The sequence below is a fragment of the Triturus cristatus genome, chromosome 7 (genome assembly GCF_964204655.1).
Source record: "Triturus cristatus chromosome 7, aTriCri1.1, whole genome shotgun sequence".
Lineage (NCBI taxonomy): Eukaryota > Metazoa > Chordata > Amphibia > Caudata > Salamandridae > Triturus > Triturus cristatus.
The window spans coordinates 1,244,654,783-1,244,681,440 of record NC_140590.1 but is presented as its reverse complement, the minus strand read 5'-3'; the positions used below and the strand labels follow the sequence as shown (position 1 = coordinate 1,244,681,440).

At 50.1% G+C, this 26,658-nt stretch overlaps 1 protein-coding gene across 1 annotated transcript in view; it reads right to left on the bottom strand.

The window, feature by feature from the left end:
* The window catches only part of LOC146811709 (putative DBH-like monooxygenase protein 2), a 439,263-nt gene that overhangs the window by 21,078 nt on the left and 391,527 nt on the right, over positions 1–26,658 (bottom strand). The gene's annotated exons all lie outside the window — the stretch shown is intronic.

The following is a 26,658-nucleotide window of genomic DNA, read 5'->3' as shown; positions in this document are numbered from 1 at the left end:
GGTATATGGATATTTGCCTCCATTAGATTTCAACCATAAAGCAGTTGAAAATAAAGGATTGAGGCCTATCTTAACTTCATGATCTCTTCCCTAGTTCTACAATCTGATACACTGTTTATATATGAAAATGTGACAATTAATTGATGACCCTGATCTCTTTCTAGTGAGATGTGCAATGCTGATTGTTTAAAGAGGTAGAGATCAAAAATGATTCGAATTTTATAACCCCATCCTTTGTAATATCCTGACTCTTATGGCAAATTAACCGATTTAGAATTAATTTAAACCAGCGTCAGTCAGACTTGTCTACTGCCTACCAATACCGAGAAGAGATTTTTGCTTGATTCCGACTAGACAATAAGTAAGTAATTTTTATTTGCATAGTTAATTAAAACCATTGCAATACAAACATTAAAATTACATCTACATGCGTTGTTAAAAAAAGACCAGTATATCACCAGTCACAATTTTTCATTTCTTTTTAAAATCATAAAATCTCAACTTTTTAGGCAACCATAATTAGAAGTAGATACAGTTTTGTATTATAATATTATCTGAAAGGCAATTAGGAATCAAATATTGGCATTTTCTTTTCCACCACCTTCATAAACTTCACAAGACTACAGTTCAGCTGTGGATTATGGGGTGCAAAGCATGCAAAAACTGCTTCTCTTTGTGAGCGTATTCCTCGCTGGTTAAAATGGAATTTTAGCAGATGTTTTCGTTCTTCCAACACTTTGTCACAGGAGCATAACAAATGCGGCATATCCTCAGGCGCCGTCCCACATAAGCGACATAAGCCTTATCCTTTAGCCAGTGTAGAAAATGCCGGATACAGGGTAACAGGCCCATCCTGTACTTTAAAAACTTCATTTTGGAAGTTTTGGGATAGCCCAAATCAAGGCAACTCTGTGGTGTTTGTGTGGAATACGAGTTCAGGGTCATCCAGCAGTGTGACCTTTTCACGAGGGATGCCTTATCTTCAACCCACGAAAGATGTTAAACAGGATTGAGCATATCTTAACAGCTTGTTTCCTGTCGTTATTAAATGCGTCATACATAAGCCTCCATATTCAGTATTTAGAATGACAAAAAAAGTTACCAAAGCCTTTGTTCATACTAATTGGCGATGTTCTGACCAGTTGAGAGCCGTGGTGAAAATTAGCCCTACATATTTATATGAAGTTACTGTATACATAATATCAACTGCAAAGATCCATGAAAACTCTATATTTCCCCCAAATTATCCAAATGTTGTTTTACTCAAAATTAAAAGATTTTGAGCACAGTAAGAAGTTAAGGCATCTAATTTCCTCTGAAGGCCTACATGGGTGTAATCCCTTAAAAGCAGGTCATTCATCAGCATTGATTCAGGAAATCATCATCATCATGAATGAAACTTTATTTCGGCCAATTTGACCATAAAAGCGTATATACGATAACATACATTTCATTTGATTTGTGATTGAAACAATAAAAAAGAAATACATTCGTCATATGGCATTTTAAATATAATACATGAGTGTAACCTACAAACATTCTATAATGCAATCAGTCCAAACTCACTAGCTACATTAAAGTGCGTGCGCAGTATAGACGTACAATTTTCAATGTCGGACATGATAAGCCCATGCTCTATCTCACAGGTCAGCCTTTCTGGCAATTTTTTGTAAAGTGCTTGTATCTGTCAATTAAAAAAGCTGTAGGCATAATCATATACCCATGGACCACAATTCTACTCGTTGACAGCCCTGCGTACTAGTACACTATTCGTGAAATAAGATGGCCCTCGTCTATTTTTGATGAAAAAGAATTTCATCCTGAGCTTTAGATGGTTGGCCAGCCAAATGAAAATCAAATAAATTCAGGGCTAGAAAATAGCACTGTTTAGGGCTATTCCTCATCTCCATCTATGATGGACAATTTGATGATCTACATCCACCCCTCCGCCCCCCCCCTCCCCCCCCCCAGGTCCGATAAGGGTGTGCACATTGAATATCGAAACCAGAATACTGATGGCACAGAATATAGAGGACAAACTATTGAATCTAAAACATCAGCAGGTAAGTAAGTATAGATCTTCTATACCTAACTTCACATATATTTAACCATGCGATATATATTTCTGAAGTTACATAGATGCAGAGTTAGGAATAGAAAAATGTATACTTCCCTATATGTATTTACCTATCGATATTTTGTCTGTGGAAATGTTATAAATGGTCAATTTCTTTCAAAGTTGTCCACCAATCGTCAGTCAAATGATACCTTTTAAGTTTCCCTTCCATTTCTGAATCGTTATTACATTTAGATGTTTTCACCTTAAATTATGTATTTGTACTTGAAACAGATTCTACCCGGCTAACAAAATGAAGACTTGTGTTGTTTGCTGCAGCTTTATTTCTTTTGAAACATATTTTCCTCTTTTTGTGACAGGCCATGCTTAACCAATACTGAGTTATGACTATGAGGCACTAAGAGGCTAAGTTACGCTAAGCCCAGACCTCACCTCTCTTTTTAACCACCATGGGCCAGTGGGAGAAGCACACTGAAGAGTTGCAACCTGGGAGAGTTCTAACTGGTCTACCACAGCTCGAGCCCAAAGAGTTCTCACAGTAGTCGGAATCATATCCTGATACTGACTGCAACACGGACATCAGTGATGAATTAAACTGTCTTAATTCAGAAATATGTACCTGTGTGAAGCTGGTTTAGTATATGGTGCACACTTATGTAAGTAGGTACCCTGCACTAACCCAGACAACACTTCTGGTGATTTTAGTTGTCTTAGACAACCTTAGAAAGCTCTCTAAGTGGTAGCTTTGGAGAGCAGCCTTCAGGCTTAGTCCAGAAGGAGTGTAAAGCAGCTTGTTTTACCAGAAGATAATCTTATAGGTATAGATTATTTGAAAAAGAACCACACAGTGTATTTATAAAAATATGTATTTATTATAAGACACTCGCTAACACATACAGGTATCTCCTAGCCGGAGATATACACAATGCACACAATACTTTTCAATAGAAATATGTAAGTAGCACAGAATAAACAGTGGTCACCATGGGGAGACCAAACCATATACTAAATAAGTGGAATGCGAACCACAACTCCAGTCAAGACTATACCCAGAAGATGTAGAAGTGCCGGGAACTCAAGGAACCACCCAAGGTGAGTATCTATAAGCCCTACGGAGGTCGTGTGCAGTGTGGGAACACAACCGCATTCTCAATACAAGTCAACGGGTAAGTTGTGGTTGCAATTTTAAAGAAGAAAGACCCTTCCCAGTGGACCCCGACAAAATCCCCTGGAATACAGAAGGTTGGAGAGCCACCCCACCCGTGGATACCCTAGGCACTAGGATACCTTCACCAGGAAAGCCGGGTGCATACGTGCGAAGTGGCATCGGAAACCTCCTTCGAACTCAATGGGAGACTTCAGGAAGATGCTGCTGGAGAAGGTGAAAGTGTCCGGTGGAACCCAAAGGTTGATTCGAGATGTGGAGAACCGGCAAGCAGAGGGGACAGAGTCTATGCCACTCAGGAGTGACCAGGAGACACTGAAGACGAATCCCCACCGATGTCAGATGTCGAAGGAGAGATGACGGTGACCTTGGTGCTGCAGCTGTGAGGGCCAGGCAATGCTGTGGAAGACCAGGAGCCATTCACGAGCTGTCGGATGTCGAGATTTGAGGGGTCAGTGTCTGTTGGGAGTACCAACAAGCCTTGGCAACTGCAAACAACATGGAAAGCAAAGAAGGTGCAGTGTTGGGACCAGCAAGGTCCAGGTGACTCACCACAAGCAGGGGAGTCAGGGCAGGCCCCAAGCAATTAGAGAAACCCACAGAAATCAAAGAAGACCTTAAAGAGGACCCACAGGCCCGAGGCGCTGGTTTGCAAGAGGACCTTGAGCAGCTCCCCAAAGATGCAGGGCCAAGGTGCAAGTGATGCGATGAGGACAAAGATCTTCGTTACATGAGATGCTTGAGGTGGGGGCTACTTGGAGCCCGAAGATCTTGATGGAAGGAAGCTAACAAGCCTTTGCAACAGCAAGTTGACGCGGTGCACAGGGGTTCGGTTCCTGCAGCTCCCACAAGGGATACTGGTCACAAACTTGGTGAGAGGACAGGGCAGGCCTCGAGAGATGTGAAGAATCACCACCTGTGTTGCTGAGCCTTTCGGAGTCCGTGAAAACCCAGGATCAGCAGACCAGTCAGCTTAGTTGCGGTGCCTGCAGATGCAGGGAAGTGACTCCTTCACTTCAAGGGAGATTCCTTCAGGTGCCTTGGATGTCCACAGGCCTTGGAAGGTTCCTGTATGGAGCACAGGCATGGACATTGCAGCAGAAGAGCAAGGCGACGATATATGGGGCAGCAGGAGTCTTCCAGTTGCAGCCTTGATGCCCAGAGCGAAGTCCAGAGTGCCCAGACGGTCGAAGAAGTGGTGTCTTGAAATGAATCTGGGGACTACCCTCAGGTGAGCACTTAATTACCCCAAGGAAAGGGTTGGGATGATTCACGGTTCCCTCCCAGGGGAGGGGTGGGGCAGTGGGGACGAAACTCCCATGTCCTTTGTCCAGTTTCGCGCCAGACTGGGAGCCGACGGCTCCCTGAGATGGTTTGAACTGGACTGTGCAAGGAGTGCCCTTCAAGCAGACTGAGTGGCACTGGCAAGCACTCCCACCCAGCCCCAAATACACTAAACCCTGTCTGGGAGGTGGTCACACCTCCATGTGACAGTATACCTTTTGTTCTGCCCTCCCCTGTTCAAGTTTGGCTCAGCAGCAGGAGGGCAGAATCGTGTCTCTGGTAGGCAGAAGCTATGTGGTGCTGTCGGGTCTAGAAGACTGGTACCGGGAGCACTGAGGGCCTCCTGGAGGAGCTTTACAGTGCATGGAATCATACCTCGCACACTGTTTACGGTGTGGGGGTATGATTTCAACATGTTTGATACCAAACATGATATGGTTTGTTACAGCCAGTTTAGAGATGATCATTGCGTAATGACGCATGGCCACTCTGTCTTGTCATGGCTGATGCACTTACAACCCGGGAGAATGGACTATGAAGGTTGTAGGGGTGTCCTGCTCATGCAGGGGCACCTTCACACTTAGAACTGAGCACCCTGCCTTCAGGATTGAAAGGCCTGCTTTAGGGGTGACTTATAGGTTTTAAGTGCAGTGACCTTAGATATAGGGTAACCTTTATCTTTTGTAAGTGGTACTAGCACCAGCTTACACAGGCTGCTATGGCAGGTCTGTAGTTACAGTTTGAGTGATGCCCCATGGGTGGCATACTGCATGCTTCAGCCCATGGGGGACCCATGGTGAACCTATGCCCTGGGTACCTTAGTACCATATACTAGGGACTTACAAGGGTACACCAGTGTCCAATCTGGGCTGTACCTAAGTACTTACATACCAATTTAGGGGAGAAAGCACAGAGACTGGGGCTCTGATTAGCAGTATCCCAAGCAGACTAGTCAGAAACCATCACAGCACCAGGCAAAAAGTGGGGGTAACCATGCAGAAGGGTCCTACCTTCCTACAGTACCTTTAATAGGTCCATATGTGAGGTATGTTTCTTCTTTACTGACAGAAGAGGTTACAAAATTCCTTAAAAAGTGCCTTGATCAATAGCAAGATATCTAGAACAGACGATGATGGTGAAGAAAATGATGTTCAAGCCTGCTGCACAAAATGTATCTGATTATTTTCTAACAACACCTTCATTGTATTGTAACATTTATATAGATTTCCTACACCTATATGGAATGCTGGAGCACTTGCCTACATTGACAGCACGCTACACCCTATAGGGTGTGTTGCTGGAAGAGTGTTGATCCTGTGTGCAAAGTGTTTCCATGTTGGGCGTAAGGACCACCAAGGTGCAGTTATCGAGTTATGGGACGCAGTGCTTATCAGTGTGATGGATGAGGATGTGTGAGAGACAGGTGCGCAGTAGATGGTTTTCAGTAAGATGGCAGCTTTGAGCAGCTCTGCGGGTGACTTATGGTATTTCGTATTTTTATAGTCCACATAGATGGTTGCTTCACTGGGTTGTCCATTCTGAGATATTTTGTTTAAAGTTTTTGGTCCTGAGCAGGCTTAGGTTGGAGAAATACAAGTATCAGAGATTGGCTGGGATGGACTTTGGCAACGTCATATCATATCTAATTGCCATTGTGAGATGTCAAAAGCAGTCATAGTATGTAGCTAGTTGGGACCCGCAGTGGTGGACTAAGTTTAAGTCCTTCATTGGCCAGCGGAAAGCTGCAGATCTCTTCAGTTATTCCATGCCTGCTCAGTTGGTGATGGGTGGCTTATTGCTATGGCACAGTACTGGGTGATAGACATGACCCAGAGCAGTTTTATCTTATGTGATTGCGAGTGCCCAACCACTGAGTGTTATGGTATTAGTGTGTGTTGTAAAGTAATTGCATTTATATAGAACATAGAGGTATTGTAGCACTTTATGTCGGGCAGCATGTTAGTCCAGATCCCAGGGTCATTAGGATGTTTATGTTGGTTTATTGTTGGCTATTGTAATTGTAATTATAATTGCATTTATATACCGCTTACTACCTCTTACGAGGTGTCGAAGCACTTTTCGACGTGTAGCATGTTACTTCAGAACCCAAAAAAGATTAGTGATGAATTAGTTTAGGGAAATATGAAATTAATTTGAGCAGTGGGCATGTGAGTCTGTTATTTTAATTGAAAAAGGATAGTGGAGGGATAGAAGACGGAAGAGTTTGCATTTATATAGAGCTTGGAACTCCTGATAAGGCGTTAGAGCACTTTTTGGCAAGTAACACGCTACTCCAGGACCCAAAATAGCAACTATCTCCCTCCAAAACACAAGCATACAGAACTAGATACTACAGAATAGCGTTCCCTAAGTTAAACAGCTTATAACATTTTACTACATAAATGGGGTGAGGAAACGGACCGTTCCATCGTCAAGTCTCCATTCTTACAGTGGAAACTGAAAAAATTTTAAGGAAATTGACGGCAGAAGGGAAGGGGCTGTGAGCAGCGGGACAAAATGATTATTATGAGACATGAAAAGCTGCAGTAAAAAAAGCACCATGAAATAAAACAGGAAGGGCAAAATTATAAAAGTAAAGAAATGTGCAAAAGGTGCTGAAAATTGAGAAAATGCAAAATGGGAGATCGAACGGACAATACAATGAAGCTGAAGAAAATACAACCAGAGATTAACATGGCATGCATTTACTCCAGTTTCTGTGCAGTAGCTTAAATTAATAGGAGTTAGGTGTGATCTTTAGTGGAAGAGGGGGATATGTGAAGGGGGGCGTGGCTAGCCAGCCTGCATGGCGGACGCGGGTCTGTGAAGCTTGAGCCGTAAATTCCCCAATCCTGGCAATTTCTCCTGAAATCCCCAACATCCACGCACCTGCCAGCTGAAAACCGGTGGCGGAAGCGCTCCTTCACCAAATGAGCTGTACGCTGTGCCTCTTGGACCACCGGTGCCACGGCAGTGACTATCGCGCGGCCCTGCCTGCTGTCAGCCCGCGCGCGGCGTCTCCACATTGTAAGATGGCCGCCTGCACTTGAATGCAGTAATTAGCGGCAGCGGAGGAATCTGGCCCCAAGCAGAACCAAGCGGGCTGTGCGGTGGAGACATCACGATCGGCGGTAAACATCGGACCGCGCTGCTCCCCTTCCCGAAGTTCAGTCCATGGTGGTGTGTGGTTCGTGGCCTCGCCTGGTCAGCGAAGTGCTTCCCGTGCAGACAGCGCAACTGGAGGTGAGCGAGACAGACACTCGCACTGCCTCCCCGGGTGAATCCGGGCGGTAGTGGCGCTGCACCCGAAGGGGCCCAACCTGCTCACGCAGTCCCTCCGGGGATGATACGGCCCGGAGGCCAGGGGGCCTGCCGGCGGTGGTGGCTGACTGGGGCTGTGCCTGCCCAGGCTTCGCTGCGTGGCGCCGGCGAGACCTGGCGCTGGAGGGCAATGACATACCGCGCATAAGACGCCTCCCGGAGCCTTGAAGGTGTCATTCCCGGCGAGTCGTGCCTGTGGCGAATGTGTGGCCCTGAGGTGGCGGGACTGTGGAGGTCGGGCGCAATCAACGGAGATCCTGGAGAGGCCAAGGCAGAGGTAGGCCACCCCGCGCCAGCCTGTAGCGCCAACGGTAGCGGCCCTTGGTGGGAGCAATGGGGAGCCACGCCCATGGAGCGTCACCTGGGGGTCCTCGCTGGGAATGCCCAGCTGTGATCCTGCACCTATCACTCACAGTGGTCACACCCGTACCTACTGGAGCCTGGACGTTTGACACCCCAGTGCAGCACCCAAGAAACAATCAACAGAGTGAGGTGACGAGGACGGGAGTCCTGGGTGCGTACCTCACACAGGAGGATGCTGATCGGCGATCGCTGCTGATGCAGTGGCAGCCTTCGCGGAATACCCTCGGAGTGGATGGAGGCCATCCTAGGTGAGTGCCAACGATAGCAAAACCCCGCGGTCTGCACACCTGAGGCTCAGCCACTAGAGAAGCAGCCGCCCGCGCAGACAGACACACCACCTGATGACCAGCTGCCATGCCCTCGCTGGCCCACTTGAATCAGAGTCTATCCACAGCCCCCATGGGTCATCATCTGAGCGCTGGCCACAACTAACGGGGTGCAGTCGTTACGTGTTACCCCACCGGACCACGTCCATGTGCAGCTACCACGGGAGCGGCCTCCCCTGTCGGTAACCTCCTTGCCGGCATACCGTTTCATCTGGTGACCGCCTGCGAATGCCCACGGCGCAACAGCTTGTGATGGGCCGAATGAGAACCAAGATGCAGCAGGGGCCCTTGGGCGGGAATACTCTGGGTCCCCTGAATCTGAGTGCTGGAGGAGCGACGGAACCCACGTCCACAGCCCTAGCAGCCAAAATGGACTCTGTCCTTGCAGCAGTGGAAAGGATAGGTGACGCGATGGAACACACCAGAACCTCCCTAGAAACCAGGATCGACAAGGTCACCTCGGACTTCACCCTCCTACATGCTGATCATCGTAAGCTGGCCGACAAAGTCACTGCGCAAGGTCAAACAATTAAACAGCTCAAGCCTATCACGCAAAGTCATGCTGCAGCGCTGCAAGACCTAATGGATCGTGTTCACGAACTGGAAAACAGAGCGGATGATGCAGAGGGCCGTTCCCACCGCAACAACATTCGCGTGGTGGGCCTGCCGTAAGGTGAAGAAGGTAGACACCCGGGCAATTCCAAGAACGGTGGCTATGCGATCTCCTGCTTCAAGGACTACTGTCACAGCAGTTTGTGGTCTAGAGAGCCCACCGCATCCCGGCACAGAAACCCCAACCGGGAGCCAGATCACGGCCATTCATCTTTATATAGAGACCGTCATGTGGTCCTCCGTGAAACACGCAAGATGGACGATCTTAAAGTGGGCGGCAAACCCAGTTATGCTCTTTCCCGACTATACAGCTCGAGTACAGAGGCGTAAGAGCAACTACACAGCGGTGAAACGACAACTCTGCGCCCTAGAGCTATCATATTCATTGTTGATTCCAGCCCGCCTGCGTGTAGTAACTAAGGAGAGGAGCCACTTCTTTGACTCCCCAGAAGAGGCATGGGACTGGCTTGAAGAGTCGGGACTGTGGTCGGGCGTGAGACCTGCGAATTCAGAAAGAGACGCCGTGGCAGGCAGGAGAAGCCGACAATGTCGTCAGCGTGGGACCATGAAGACTGCCCAGCCTGGGACAAACGACCGAGCCCGGAAACCATGCGCAGGGAGAGATTGGAAGCCCTAGAAGCGGTCACCACCCTTGGCTCCCCACACGCCCAAGAACGCTTGGACTCCCAGGTGCACACCACCCTGGTACCCAGCGGCTCCTCCTCGCCATCCACAATTGTTTCAGAAGATCCCGGATAACCAGTGTTGACTCCGCAAACTGCCGACGATATTATCTGAACTGACTTTCTTGAGATAGTCATCATCATGGACAGTTCACGCAGGTAGATCACTGTCTGTTCACTCTGTGTCTTAGTTATGGTTGGGTGTAGGGGTGGGCCTACTGCACTTGCGGCACTGCCTGGCCTCCGCGGTGGCGGAGCAGCGGTGGCCCGCCTGTCACCGGTCAGGTCCCATACATCACCCCGTGGAGACGGGGGGAAGGGTTGAACGTGTGGGGAAGCGCATTCCCCTCGCCCGCCATCCTGACTCACAGTCTGTTGGTCCAAAATGGCGGCACCGGCGCTCCCACTGATGACACACAACATATGCAGGAGCAAGGGGGATGACCACAGCATGACACCGCTAGCGGGCGCACCCTCATAGGCACCCTACTGCCCTAGTTTATGCTACTTCACAGTTACAGTGGTTTGGACGGACACCACGTAATGTCTGCCCCAGATGTTACACCGTTCTTTGTTCAACAGTTGTGTTTTTTGTTGCAGCACACCGACATGACACTGCCTGTCCCCGTTCCCCACGCCGCCTGGGCCTGCCCTGACCCTGGCGCCTTCACTGCACTGACTCACCCGAGATGGCGCGCACCGATATAATTATGTGGAACATACGCGGCATGTACACACCCACGCATCGATACTCTATCTTCGCATACCTTCGGAGACACTCCGCTGCTATTGCCCTCCTACAAGAAACACATATGACGCAGCCGGAGCTAGACAAGTTGCGCAAATGCTGGAAAGGCCAATGATATGGCGCCACATACTCAGCACACGCGCGGGGCACAGTAATATGGGTACGGGCAGTGTGAGAAGTTGGCCTGGTAGATGATGTTCACTAGTTAACGTGACCACCTTGTACCATGCCAAGCAACCCTTATGGTGTGGTTGTAAGTCAACCTTTTCGGATTAGCTGCCCTAGTGGTAGCGTAGGCTAAGCAGTCTTTGAGGCTAAACTCGTTAAAGCGTGTTAAGCAGGCTGTTTTACCAAATGTAACCCCCTTTTATACCAATGAAAGGACACCACACAGATATATATTCAAAATATATATGTATTTATTTCTCAAAGTAACCCCTAGACTCTTTATGAGCACAGGAGCACAAATCGTTAAACAAGACAACGTTATAATATACAGAAGTTGCACTTTATATGGATGGGCCCTGGTGGCCACTCAAACCATATACTAAAATAGTGGTATAAGTACCACGAACAGGAAAGGGAAAAGGCCTAGGGCCTCTAGAATCGCTGGGCCTACAAGGAGCTAACTTCAGTTAGTGACCAGGAGGTCCACGGGTTGCGTGTGCAGTGAGGAAAGTCACACGCGTGCTCCCATAGGTTTTCAATGGGTGCGTAAAAGTTAAAAAGTTACTGCAGAAAGGGTCTTCTGGGTGGACTACGATCTCAAGATTCGAAACACAGACACTAGAGATGATTCTCTACACTTGGGCACCGGAGTGCCAGCTTTACCTCACCCACAGGAAGCGGGTGCATAGGTCTCGAAGTGCGTCGGGTTTCTTCTATCGATTCAATGGAGCCTGATGACAAAGATGCTGCAGGCGGTCGGTCCAGAAGAGCTGCGTTGGATCCAAGAGTGGATCGGGGTTGTAGAAGACCTGAAAGCAGAGGGGACAGTGTTCACAGTCACTAGCCAGTGACTGGCGTGGCACCAGGTAGGTACCAGGCGATGTCGGGTGCAAACAGGTGGTGAAGTGTAGCTTGTCTCCACAGCCACGTGGTCCCTGAAGGTCGACGACGTCCAGGAGTCAAGTCACGAGCTGTCCCATGCAGGCTCTCGCTGTCGGCGGTGTCGGCAACTCGAAAGAAGCAAACAAGCCTTGGCAAAGGCAGGAGTCGTGGAAGTTCAAGAAAGCTGATTGTTCTGACCAGCAAGGTCAGAGGGGCTGCTCTTTTGGAGAGCAGCTAGGGCCAGTCTGAAGCAACCAGACCAGCGTCGTTGATTTTAAAATAGGTCGCCAAAATGGCCACTAGCCAACGGGCCAGGGACCAGGCAGGCGCGTCGAGATGCAAAGTGCAGAGGGGCCCCACGCAGATCGTGGAGATGCTGGAGGGCTCACCTTTGGTGCAGATGCTGCTCGGGTGTTGGGCTTCTCAGGACCCAAAGCACAACTTGGAGGGAGCCTCTGTTGTTGCGCTTGCAGCTTGTCGTCGGTCTTTCAAGATGGCTGGCTCCACGTGTCTCGGTGCCTCCATGGGTTCCTTCTTTGCAGGGACTGTGGATCGGGCAGTGAGAGGTCTGGAGGTCCAGGTCTTGTTGGACTCTGGGCTCGGGCTCCGGCAGGAGGCGGCGGCAAAGCAGACGTTCAATAGCTGGTTGGTGCTTGCGTTAGCAAGATGGTCACTCCCTGACCATAGGGGAGATTTTCTTCAGTCCTCTGTGCAGCAGAGCGTCGAAGTTCCCGTCTTCTTCTTGTGGTTAAGTTGATTCCAGGATGTCTGAAGTCTTAGGACACAGCTCCTACCTTTAAGCGGATTCTAGGGGCCGGACTACCTGCTAGGTCCCTCCCTAAGGGTGGGACCAGGAAGGGGGGTGGTTACACCCCCAATCCTTTGTCCAGCTCGCCCCAGGTCCGGGGCTGGTGTGCCCCAGGACCGGTTTGAACTGCCATATGCACCGAGGGTCCTTGTGAGCCTCAGGCATGTCTCATTCCATTCAAGCCCTACCTGACCAATACACAAAATCCTGTCTGGGGTGGTGCTCGCACCTCCCCTGGCAGGAAACCCTTTGTCCACGTCTCCCAAGCTGGAAGGACTCCCAGCAGCAGGAGGGCAGGCTTGTGTCTGTGGTGGCAGCATCCATTTTGTGGAGCTGAGGCTATGTCTGATTTTACCCGGGTTTCAGGTACTGTACATGTCGTGTCCCTCTAGAAGGGTGGAATGCTAACCCCGTCGCCAGAATTGGCGAGGGGTTAGTATTCCAATTCGTATGACACCTTACTCGACATGTTTTGATAAAGCCAAACCAAAGATAGCATTTAACCGCGAGGTTCATAATGCACTTAAGAGTATATGGTATGACGATATCTGGAAACGGTAGAAGGAAGTTGTTCCAACCACTGCAGACAGGCTCAGCTCACGCCAGAGCACCATCTCACATGGAACCAAGCACTCTGCCTTCAAGATTGTTAAGGCCTGCCATAGGAGTGACTTATAGGTTACCAGGTGTCCCATTTAAGGTTAGGTATAGGTATACTACACCTAAGTAAGAGGTGGTTACACCAACTTACCCCAGCTGAGTGATCAGCCAGTTGTGTCAAATTTGTTAGGCCAGGCCAGGGGTGGCATAATACATGCTTCAGCCCCTGGCAGGCCTTAGATACACCAATGCCCTGGGTACCTAGTGTACACTGGTACAGGGGCTCACAGGGTGATCCACTTCCAATTGGTTATGCACCTAGGGTGCATAGTGTCAATTTAGTTAGAGAGAACAGCAGGCTGGGGGTCTGATTAGCAGGCCCACAGCCTCAATATGTCAAAAACCAGTGAAGCAAAAAGCAAAAATTTGGGGTGACCATAGGATAGCAGACCCTACTCTCCTACACAACCCCACCCCAAACGCAGGGACATTAAACTAGCCTTGACCAGTCTCGTCTTCATGTCCTAAGTGGAAGTACCTGGAGAGACCATCTGCATTCCCATGGTCTGTACCTGGCCGGTGCTCCACTGTAAAGTCCATACCCTGTAGGGAAATGGACCACCTAAGCAGTTTGGGGTTTTCACCCTTCATCTGATTTAGCCACAAGAGGGGCTTATGGTCGGTCTGAATCTTGAAGTGAGTGCCAAACAAGTATGGCCTCAGCTTCTTCAGGGCCCACACCACAGCAAAGGCCTCCCTCTCAATAGCCGACCAATTCTTCTCTCTGGGGGTCAACCTTCTGCTAATAAAAGCAATGGGTTGGTCTTGACCATCTACATTAAGTTGTGATAGCACAGCTCCCACACCCAACTCAGAAGCATCTGTTTGGACAATAAACTCTTTGGAGTAGTCAGGACTTTTCAGGATAGGCGCAGAGCACATGGCCTTCTTCAGGTCATCAAATGCCTTTTGACAGCTTACTGTCCACTGAACCTTTTTGGGCATCTTCTTGGATGTCAGATCATTAAGAGGAGTCACAATGGACCCATAGTTCTTAACAAACTTCCTGTAGTACCCAGTCAAGCCCAAGAAAGCTCGAACTTGAGTCTGTGTGGTTGGAGGAGACCAGTCCTTGATGGATTGTATCTTACTCTCCAGTGGTTGAACTTGGCCTCCACCTACAAGGTGGCCCAAATACACAACCTTACTCTGCCCTATCTGGCACTTAGTAGCCTTGATAGTGAGGCCTGCCTTTTGCAGAGCCTCAAGTACCTTCTTCAGGTGGATCAGGTGATCCTCCCAGGTGGAGCTAAAGACAGCAATGTCATCAAGATATGCTGCACAAAAGTCATCCAACCCAGTAAGGACTTGATTCACCAACCTTTGGAAGGTGGCAGGTGCATTCTTCAGACCAAAGGACATCACCAAAAATTGATAATGCCCACCTGGGGTTGAGAATGCTGTTTTGGCCTTGGACTCCTCAGCTAATCTGATTTGCCAATAGCCAGCTGTTAAGTCAAATGTGCTCAAAAACTTAGCAGAAGCTAGTTTGTTTATGAGCTCATCTGCCCTTGGAATATGATGTGCATCTGTCCTAGTGACAGCATTGAGTCCTCTGTAATCCACACAGAACCTCATCTCTCTCTTGCCATCTTTGGTGTGAGGTTTGGGGACCAGAACCACTGGGCTAGCCCAGGGGCTCTCTGAGGGTTCAATGACACCCAGTTCCAGCATTTTGTGTACCTCAGCCTTTATACAGTCCCTGACGTGGTCAGGTTGTCTGTAAAGTTTGTTCATTACAGGCAGACTGTCACCAGTGTCCACCACATGGGTACACCAGTCAGTTTGACTAGGTATCAAGGAGAACATATGTTGAAATGATTGTAGAACCTGCCTACATTCAATTTGCTGATGATCAGTGAGGTTGCCTCCAAGGGTCACTCCTTCAACTGAGCCATCTTCAGGGTTCTGAGACAACAAGTCTGGGAGAGGGTCACTCTCTTCCTCCTGTCCCTCATCTGTAGCCATGAGCAAGCCCATGTCTGCCCTGTCAACATATGCTTTTAACCTGTTAACATGGAGTACCCTGTGGGGACTCCTGGGAGTTCCTAGGTCCACCAAGTAGGTGACCTCTCCCTTCTTTTCCAGGATTGTATGGGGTCAGACCATTTGTCTTGGAGTGCTGCTGGGGCCACTGGCTCCAACACCCATACCTTCTGTCCTGGCTGAAACTCAACCAAGACAGCCTTTTGGTCATGCCAAGCTTTCTGTAAGGCCTGGCTTGCCTCAAGGTTTTTGGATGCCTTCTCCATATACTCAGCCATCCTGGAGCGGAGACCAAGTACATAGTCCACTATGTCTTGTTTAGGCTTTTTGAGAGGTAACTCCCATCCTTCCTTCACTAAACACAGTGGGCCTCTCACAGGGTGCCCAAACAACAATTCAAAGGGGCTGTAGCCAACTCCTTTTTGTGGGACCTCTCTGTAAGCAAACAGAAGGCAGGGTAGAAGGATGTCCCATCTTCGCCTGAGCTTTTCAGGTAATCCTTTGATCATACCCTTTAGGGTCTTGTTGAATCTCTCAACAAGCCCATTGCATTGTGGGTGATAAGGAGTGGTGAACTTGTAGTTGACACCACATTCCTTCCACATAGCTGTCAAGTATCCTGACATGAAGTTGGTACCTCTGTCAGAAACCACCTCCTTAGGAAACCCCACTCTGGAGAATACTCCTAGCAGGGCCCTGGCCACAACAGGTGCTGTAGTGGTCCTAAGGGGAATTGCCTCTGGATACCTGGTGGCATGATCCACTACCACCAGTATAAATCTGTGCCCAGATGCAGTGGGAGGATCCATGGGACCCACTATATCTATTCCCACTCTTTCAAAGGGGACCCCCACCACAGGTAGTGGTATTAGGGGGGCCTTTGTTGTGCCACCTGATTTGCCACTGGCTTGGCAGGTCACACAGGAGCGACAAAACTCCTTTGTATCTTCATTCATGTGAGGCCAGTGAAAGTGAGGGACAAGCCTGTCCCAAGTCTTGTTCTGGCCTAAGTGTCCTGCTAGAGGAATATCATGGGCCAAGGTAAGAAGGAAGTCCCTAAATTGCAGAGGTATAACCAACCTCCTGGTTGCACCAGGTTTTGGGTCTCTAGCCTCTGAATAAAGGAGCCCATCGTCCCAATACACTTTATGGGTACCTTGAGCATTCCCAGCAGCCTCAGCAGTAGCCAGCTGTCTGAGGGGTTTAAGAGATGGACAGGTTAACTGAGCCTGCCCCAAGTCAGCCCTGGAAGGTCCCCCTGTCCCCAGAAACTCAACCTGATCAGGTTCAAGCTCTTCAGGGACAGTTACTTCAGGGTCCTCGAGATCATCTTCCTGGGAAGGCTGATTATCACTTTGAGGCAGGGGGGAAGGCACAGCCTTTACCCTCCTGTTCTTCTTCTTGGTAGGTGCTTGGTCCATTGTTCCAGGATCCAAGACCTGTGGTTCAGTAAGGCACTTTTTGGCCTGTGACCTGGTCACAGCAAGGACATGTGGTGATATACCTAACATCTCTGCATGTGTCCTGTACTCCACTTCTGACCATAGAGAACTCTCTAGGTCATTGCCCAACAAACATTCTACTGGGAGGTCTGCACTAACCACAACCCTTTTGAGGCCAGTTACCCCTCCCCATGAGAAGTTAACAACTGCCACACTATGTAAAGTAGTGGCATTGCTGGCATTGGTCACCAGGTAATTCTCACCTGGTATGTACTGTCCAGGATCCACAAAGCCTGGTGTCACCATAGTGACACTGGCACATGTGTCCCTGTAGGCTTGAGCCACTTTTTCATTAATTAAAGGAGTCTGTCTGTACTTGCTCAGGTTACTGGGGCTCACAGTCAGGGACAAATCTATGTCCCCATCACAGATCAAGACTGCCTGTGTCAGGGTTCTGTCTAAGTCAGAATCTCCTTCAGTTCCCATAGTGATTCCCACTACACCCTTTGTCTGGGGACCAACACTGCTAACAGTAGTACTGGGAGCAGGTGCCTTAGGGGCAACAGTGTTGGGGGCTCCACCCTTCTTACAATCACTAGTCCAGTGAGTTGTATTCTTGCAAAATTTGCACCAGGGTTTCTTTGGACCTTCTTTCTTCTTCCCTTTAGGCTGGGACCCACCCTCGTTAGTACTAGTTTGGGGCCCTGTTGAAGACTTCTGGTCTTTAGATTTCTGATCTCCACCCTTCTGGTCTGTTTTCTTCTGATCACCCCCTTGGCCCTGGTTCTGGTTCTTTTGCTTAACCCTGGTTCTGACCCATTTGTCTGCCTTCTTTCCCAATTCTTGGGGAGAGGTCAGATCTGAGTCAACCAAGTGTTGATGCAGTTGCTGGTTCTGACAGTTATTTAAAATCTGTTCTCTCATCATCAAATTGGACAATCCTGTATAATCAGATACCTTACTTCCCAGCAACCAACCCTCCAAAGCCTTAGTGGCACATTCAATGTATTCAGACCAGTCCTGAGTCTGTGTCTTCTGGGTGTCTCTGAACATTAACCTGTACTGTTCAGTGGTTAAGCCTAACCCATCAACTAGGACACTCTTCAGGACTCTGTAATTTCTGACATCCTCCTCTCTAACAGTGAGGAGTCTATCTCTGCCTCTTCCTTCAAAGGAGAGCCATAAGATTGCTGCCCACTGGTCTTCAGGAACCTGCTGCACTTTGCAGGCCCTCTCAAGAGCAGTCATCCATTTGTGGATGTCATCCCCACTTTTGTAGGGGGGCACAACCTTGGACAGGTTCCTATTGTCAAAGACCCTATCTTTGTCCTTAGGGACAATGCTGCCACCAGTGGGTATAGACACACTCTCTTTAGGTTGCCTAGCCTTGTTCAGTTTCTCTTCCATCAGGGCTACCTCTAGCTCCTGCTTCCTGATCCTCAGCTGGGCTTCCTGCATTCTGGCCTCATGCTCCCTCCTCTGAGGGGTGGTCATCCTTCTCCTGGAGTGACCTTGAGAGCCTCTAGAGGCATGAGAAGCATTAGATTCACCTGAGTGATTCCTTTGCCTCCCAAGCCCCGTGTTAAGTCCACTGGGGAGATCCAATGGGATGATCCCATTGTCAGTCCCCAATAGCCTTAGGTCAGCTGGGCCACGTATAACACTTGGCACTGGGCTAGTTCTCCCTTCATCCTCACTACCTTCTGTATCAGTACCCTTCTCACTTTCATCCTCTGTAGTACGATTCTCATCTAAGGGGTGACTATTGGAAAGGGGTACCTCAGTAGCATCTTCAGAAGGGGGGCCTCCTGTTCCAGTCCCTAAGGGGCCTAACTGGGAGGCTTTCTTGAGAGCTTTCTGATTCTCATCAGCCTGTAAAAGCTCTCTGAGTTCAGCAGAAGTAGGGTTCTTGGGCTGTTTAAGGCCCCTGATATTTGCCAACTGCCTGAGCTCATTTTGATTTAGGGTAGCAAAGAGAGTTGGTGCCCTCTGGGGGTCACTCTCGACAGAGATGGGTACCTTGGACCCCTCTGCCCCCTCCATTGCTCTTAAGTGTGGGTGGATGTGTTGCAATCTACCTACACTTGGGTTTACCTACTAAACCTATCTAGTAGTTGTAGTCAGGGTGTGCTACTCCCTTTGCTCTACAACAACTAAGTTCAGTAGAACTTAAGTATATCTATCTTGTTTTATATGTACCTGCAGGTACCTATGTGATCTTTCAATTGGTAACCAAGAGATTACAATGGTAAAACACAGCAAGCTCAAATCCCACCGCTGCTCACCAATGTGAGAAGTTGGCCTGGTATATGATGTTCACTAGTTAACGTGACCACCTTGTACCATGCCAAGCAACCCTTATGGTGTGGTTGTAAGTCAACCATTTCGGACTAGCTGCCCTAGTGGTAGCGTAGGCTAAGTAGTCTTTGAGGCTAAACTCGTTAAAGAGTGTTAAGCAGGCTGTTTTACGAAATGTAACCCCCTTTTATACCAATGAAAGGACACCACACAGATATATATTCAAAATATATATGTATTTATTTCTCAAAGTAACCCCTAGACTCTTTATGAGCACAGGAGCACAAATCGTTAAACAAGACAACGTTATAATATAGAGAAGTTGCACTTTATATGGATGGGCCCTGGTGGCCACTCAAACCATATACTAAAATAGTGGTATAAGTACCACGAACAGGAAAGGGAAAAGGCCTAGGGCCTCTAGAATCGCTGGGCCTACAAGGAGCTAACTTCAGTTAGTGACCAGGAGGTCCACGGGTTGCGTGTGCAGTGAGGAAAGTCACACGCGTGCTCCCATAGGTTTTCAATGGGTGCGTAAAAGTTAAAAAGTTACTGCAGAAAGGGTCTTCTGGGTGGACTACGATCTCAAGATTCTAAACACAGACACTAGAGATGATTCTCTACACTTGGGCACCGGAGTGCCAGCTTTACCTCACCCACAGGAAGCGGGTGCATAGGTCTCGAAGTGCGTCGGGTTTCTTCTATCGATTCAATGGAGCCTGATGACAAAGATGCTGCAGGCGGTCGGTCCAGAAGAGCTGCGTTGGATCCAAGAGTGGATCGGGGTTGTAGAAGACCTGAAAGCAGAGGGGACAGTGTTCACAGTCACTAGCCAGTGACTGGCGTGGCACCAGGTAGGTACCAGGCGATGTCGGGTGCAAACAGGTGGTGAAGTGTAGCTTGTCTCCGCAGCCACGTGGTCCCTGAAGGTCGACGACGTCCAGGAGTCGAGTCACGAGCTGTCCCACGCAGGCTCTCGCTGTCGGCGGTGTCGGCGACTCGAAAGAAGCAAACAAGACTTGGCAAAGGCAGGAGTCGTGGAAGTTCAAGAAAGCTGATTGTTCTGACCAGTAAGGTCAGAGGGGCTGCTCTTTTGGAGAGCAGCTAGGGCCAGTCTGGAGCAACCAGACCAGCATCATTGATTTCAAAATAGGTCGCCAAAATGGCCACTAGCCAACGGGCCAGGGACCGGGCAGGCGCGTCGAGATGCAAAGTGCAGAGGGGCCCCACGCAGATCGTGGAGATGCTGGAGGGCTCACCTTTGGTGCAGATGCTGCTCGGGTGTTGGGCTTCTCAGGACCCAAAGCACAACTTGGAGGGAGCCTCTGTTGTTGCGCTTGCAGCTTGTCGTCGGTCTTTCAAGATGGCTGGCTCCACGTGTCTCGGTGCCTCCACGGGTTCCTTCTTTGCAGGGACTGTGGATCGGGCGGTGAGAGGTCTGGAGGTCCAGGTCTTGTCGGGCACTGGGCTCGGGCTCCGGCAGGAGGCGGCGGCAAAGCAGACGTTCAATAGCTGGTTGGTGCTTGCGTTAGCAAGATGGTCACTCCCTGACCATAGGGGAGATTTCCTTCAGTCCTCTGTGCAGCAGAGCGTCGAAGTTCCCGTCTTCTTCTTGTGGTTAAGTTGATTCCAGGATGTCTGAAGTCTTAGGACACAGCTCCTACCTTTAAGCGGATTCTAGGGGCCGGACTACCTGCTAGGTCCCTCCCTAAGGGTGGGACCAGGAAGGGGGGTGGTTACACCCCCAATCCTTTGTCCAGCTCGCCCCAGGTCCGGGGCTGGTGTGCCCCAGGACTGGTTTGAACTGGCATATGCACCGAGGCTCCTTGTGAGCCTCAGGCATGTCTCATTCCATTCAAGCCCTACCTGACCAATACACAAAATCCTGTCTGGGGTGGTGCTCGCACCTCCCCTGGCAGGAAACCCTTTGTCCACGTCTCCCAAGCTGGAAGGACTCCCAGCAGCAGGAGGGCAGACTTGTGTCTGTGGTGGCAGCATCCATTTTGTGGAGCTGAGGCTATGTCTGATTTTACCCGGGTTTCAGGTACTGTACATGTCGTGTCCCTCTAGAAGGGTGGAATGCTAACCCCGTCGCCAGAATTGGCGAGGGGTTAGTATTCCAATTCGTATGACACCTTACTCGACATGTTTTGATAAAGCCAAACCAAAGATAGCATTTAACCGCGAGGTTCATAATGCACTTAAGAGTATATGGTATGACGATATCTGGAAACGGTAGAAGGAAGTTGTTCCGACCACTGCAGACAGGCTCAGCTCATGCCAGAGCACCATCTCACATGGAACCAAGCACTCTGCCTTCAGGATTGTTAAGGCCTGTCATAGGAGTGACTTATAGGTTACCAGGTGTCCCATTTAAGGTTAGGTATAGGTATACTACACCTAAGTAAGAGGTGGTTACACCAACTTACCCCAGCTGAGTGATCAGCCAGTTGTGTCAAATTTGTTAGGCCAGGCCAGGGGTGGCATAATACATGCTTCAGCCCCTGGCAGGCCTTAGATACACCAATGCCCTGGGTACCTAGTGTACACTGGTACAGGGGCTCACAGGGTGATCCACTTCCAATTGGTTATGCACCTAGGGTGCATAGTGTCAATTTAGTTAGAGAGAACAGCAGGCTGGGGGTCTGATTAGCAGGCCCACAGCCTCAATATGTCAAAAACCAGTGAAGCAAAAAGCAAAAATTTGGGGTGACCATAGGATAGCAGACCCTACTCTCCTACAGGCAGGTACCCCGTTCATTTGTACCTACACAGTGAAAGATCCTGCAGGCAGGTACACTTTGGCTCGTGGAACACTTAATGGTCAGCAAATACTGTTGGGCTCCATTTATGCTCTGAACACTGACCAACCCTCATACCTAGCGCAACTGTCTACGTCGTTAGCCCCCTATGCTGGTCTCCCCTGGCTGTTGGGTGGGGATTTCAATTCGGTACTAGACATACACCTAGATAGGTCTTTTCCATCCCTCCGAACCACACCGGCTGTTTTGAACGCGCAGGCCCTCGCAGAATGGTTATCGCACTGGGCGTTGCTAGATGTGTGGTATAGCCTACATCCTGATGACCGTATCTATTCTTATTACTCTGCAGTACACAACCTTCACGTGCGATTAGACAGGGTGGTGGGCTCCCAAACACTAACCCCGCTGATTGAGGATGCTGAATATTTGGGGCAGACACATTCTGACGACAATCCCCTGAGGCTGCGGCTGAACTGGGACCCCGGTCGCCCCCCTGTCCTCACATGGTGTCTCAAACCGGCTGCACTGGAGGATCCGGAATTCCGTGCATCCCTGGGGACGGCTATCCTGGAGTATTTTAACTGAACGACGGGACGCCGAGTAACGCATTGATGGAGTGGGATGCCCATAAAATGGCCATCAGGGGCCACTGTCTTGGTGCAACGTGGAACATGCGTAAACATCTGGCGTTGTCACTTACTCGCCTTGAATCGCAATTACTCAAATAACGGGAAGGCGAGGGCGGAGGTCGCCACTCAATTCATCTGGCGCACCTTCGGGCGCAACATGCAGACCTCATGGAATGCCTGTGTTGCCATAATTATACAGCCCACACGGCCCGCACTCATGCCAAAGCAGACAGGGCGGGTCGCTTGTTGACTTGGCTGCTCAAGCAGGAGAGCACCCACGCCCCCATTGGGGCCATAGGCACGCCTCAGGGGCCACTGGTATAAATGCAGCGTGAGATACACAAAGTGATGTCCGACCATTACGCGCAACTGTACCGTTCACGGGGCGCTGCTCTGGGCCTGAGCTGAGACTGTCCGCCTGCCCACGGTTCCCGAAGACCACCAAGAGTCGCTTGACGGTCCCCTCACTTTGGAGGATATTGGGGAGGCGATCGGCTCCATGGCCTCTGGGAAGGCGCCGGGGCCGGATGGCCTCCCCGCTGAATACTATAAGGCCTACCGGGAGTCCCTAGTGTCGAAATTGAACGCCCTTTACTCCGCAGCTCTTGAGGAGTGCACCCTTCCCCCTTCAATGCGCGAGGCCTACCTGGTGTCCCTGCTCAAACCAAACAGAGACCTCGAGAATCTGGGATCATACCGACCCCTGGCTCTGCTTAACGCGGATTATCAAATATTCGCCAAGGTGTTAGCGGAGCACCTGGCGCCGGTTGTACCTGAGTTAGTACACAGCGATCAGAATGGCTTTGTACCTAAACGTAGTACCTCACTGAACCTGCGGCGGTTCTTCAGGGTGCCGTCGGATAGCGTGCAGGGGTGGCCTAGGGCGGGTTGTCTTGTGCTGGACCTCAAAAAAGCCTTTGATTGTCTGGAATGGGGCTATCTCGCGGCAGTGCTGATGTGCTACGGGCTGGGCCTGGGGTTTCTCCAGATGGTCGCACTCCTGTACAAGAATCCCACAGTGAGGGTGAAAACTGGGCCCTACATTTCTGACGCAATACCAATTTGCAATGGCACCAGGCAGGGGTGCCGCTCTCGCCCCTCCTGTTCGCGCATTCCGCAGTTGAGCCCCTAGCTGCGACACTGCGTACGACACTCGGAGATGGTATCCCCTTAGGGGACGCGACGCATCAGGTGTCACTGTATGCGGACGACCTCTTGGTCTTCGTAAGAGATGTAAGCAACATCCCGGCCAATCTGCAGCACATGTTGCTCGACTGCGCCGCTCTCTCGAGCCTTAGGGTGAACGCCACCAAGTCCTGCCTCTATGCGTTCGGTGGGGATATCCAGGACCCGGGCTACATCCTGGACGGCGTGCGTGTACAGTGGAAAGCGGACACTTTCCGATACTCCAGGATTTCCTCTGGGGTAGTGCGTGTCACAGGGTGGCGTTGCCCAAGTTGTACTTGCCCTCCGACCAGGGAGGCCTGGCTGCGCCGTGCTTTGAACATTATTATCTGGCAGCACAACTACAATGGATTAGCCCGCTGGCTAGCTGACAGAGGCCGCGACGACACCGCAATCACAGCACCTCCCCTCTCTCTAGCTGACATTACCAAACTCTTTCACCCCGCCATGAAAGCCCCAATGCCGACACCACTCCTCATGGTGGTGGCCTACAAATGCTACCACCGCAGTCTCTTCCTTACCAGAACCCTGGTCCCCTACGCTCCGGCCATACCACTAGAGGGCTTCCCCAGCGGGCTGGGGGCGCTCACAACTTCTGAACTTGTGGTGTGGCACGAAGCGGACATACAGACCCTGGGTGACCTCTATCGGGACGGCAACCTCCTGAGGAATGAATCCCTGGTTGACGAGGTGGGGCTGCCACCTGGGCAATTCCTCATACACTGTTCCCTGATTGCGACACTGACCGCTTGCTGGGGAGACATGAAGGAGGAACTGAGCCAACACCTTGCCCTACAGTATCTCCATGTTATGGGGCGTGGTAGGCACTTGATTCGGTGGTTTGTGGCATCCCTACGCACACACGCAGCGATCAGCCTGGAACCACTCCGCCACAAATGGGAAGCAGACCTAGCGCGGCCACTAGAAGATAAGGAATGGGGCAAGATACTACAGAGTCCAACACGCTTACCCAGAAACATGTGGTTCCACCAAATACAGCTGTTTATACTTCACAGGGCATACCTCAGGGCATACCTCACACCCGAAACGATCAACAAGTACTTTCATCGCACAGATACGATCTGCTCCCGCTGCGCGGAGTTAGGAGCTGGGCTAGTACACATGCTGTGGAGCTGCCACAAGCTACACCCCTACTGGGAGGCAATCCAAAAGGCGCTACATACATGCACGGGCCAAACAATACCATTTGAATGGCCCATTTATCTGCTGCACCTCTTTCGCAGAACGCCGTCCACGAAAGTTACCTCCCGCTTCCTCGACTTGGGGCTGGTGGTGGCTAAAGGTCTACTCACTAAACGCTGGGAGGCGCCAGGCCCGCTGCACATACGGGCGTGGAGGTATTCGCTCCAGGCGTGGGCCAAGGTGGAGGGAATAGCCCTCCTGAGAGAGGAAACACTGGGACTCCGCAAGACACCTATTGCGACTCAATTGGAAGGTCTCTTACAGGCCTTAGTAAACAACAAGCAGGACAATGAGGGCTTGATAAAGGTCCACCGTACTTGCCCTGGGTAGAACTAGAAGACAAAAGAGGTACGGTGTTCCTGGGTAGCAAGTTGGCCACCTGATGAATACTCAGAGTGGTGGGGAGGTGGGAAATACCTCCTTTCGGAACTAGGACCCTCACACACCCAGCAAGCTAGGTGTCATGCTTCATCATATGGGTCTGCTCCTCGTCGAGCCGGCACTGCAATGCTCGATGGGCACCCATAAAGGGGCTCGTTATCGGAGATCTTTTGTTCCTTGCCGTATAGGTGCCGTGGGTGTGAGGGGCCTGGTAAGATGTAGATGCATTGCAGCGGAGCGGATAGGTGAGCCGGACTGCTCTGAGCGGGAGCAGCGATACTACGTTGAGTGTCCATATACTCCGCTGCGGTCTGATGAAGCAGGACTTGAATCCTTAAGAGATTGGCTGCTTTTAACCGGGGGAACATCGTACCGAGAGAAGAAGTGGTATGTGGAACCACACCACACACTGTAGATAGTTTTCATTTAGTCACTAGGTCCTGAGGAATCGCCAACTGATCTATTTGAGACATTTTATAGGCGAGAAACATGTTGACCACTAAGGGGTAGAGCGTAATTTTTGTCAGATTAAAACAAAATAGTCGCCCTCCTTCTTCTTTTTACTTTTTAATCAGGTTGTGACCTCTCTAGAATAAAAATAACTATAGAGGATTCCCTTACCTGTTTTAACCCACACACCACATATACATCTTACCAGGCCCCTCACACCCACGGCACCTATACGGCAATGAACAAGAGATCTCCAATAAAGAGCCCCTTTATGGGTACCCGTCGAGCATTGCAGCGCCTGCTCGACGAGGAGCAGACCCATATGATGACGCATGACACTTAACTTGCTAATCTCAACAACTCTCCACCCAGAAGAAATGGCCACCAAAAAAAGAACCTAAGCAGAAAGGAACTTAAGGTCAACGGAAATCTAGGGCTCATCAAAGGGGGGCCAGTTAATGCCTGAAGCACCAAGGGAAGATCCCAAGTGGGAACCAGGGAGTGGGAAACAAGACTCTGAAGCAAAAAACTCTGTAAAAGCAGAGACACCAAGGGAGGAACAGATGCCACTGTAGAACCCTGGAACACAAGAATTTCAGCCCATTGGGCACGGAGAGTGGAGACAGCGAGATCCATGACAAAATTATCCCTCAAAAAGTCCAACGCCCAGACAGGATTACAGGAAGAAGGAGACAAACCCTGCTGACGACACCAGGAGTCAAAGATCTTACAGTGTAGACCATATGATTTTAGAGTTGAAGGTCTGCGAGACAACTGGATGCTCTAAGCCACCTCAAGCAAACAACCTTTGCCTAATAAAGTCAACCTTTCAAGTGCCATACCTCCAGCTGGAGGCGAAGTAGAGAGGTCACCCTGAGAAGGGGCCAAGCATCAGGGACTGGGACAGGGTAAGCCCCCAATAGGGACACACCGCCAGACTCTGAAGAATTGGAAACCAGGGCATCCGGGACCACTCCGGAACAACCAGAAGAACCGCCCGATCCAACTGAATCTTCCTGAGGACCCCAAGGATCAAGGGAAAGGGAGGTAAAGCAAACAGGAGCCCCTGGGACGACGGGTTGGAGAAAGCATTGATCACCAAAGCCAACTGAGAGGGAACCAGTGCCGCAGGGTGAGTGGCTGTTGTGGGGGATTCCAAAGCCCAGGGCCGGTGGCTCTCCATTCCTTGAATTGGTGAGAGTTTATGGCAGTTTGGAGGACCTTT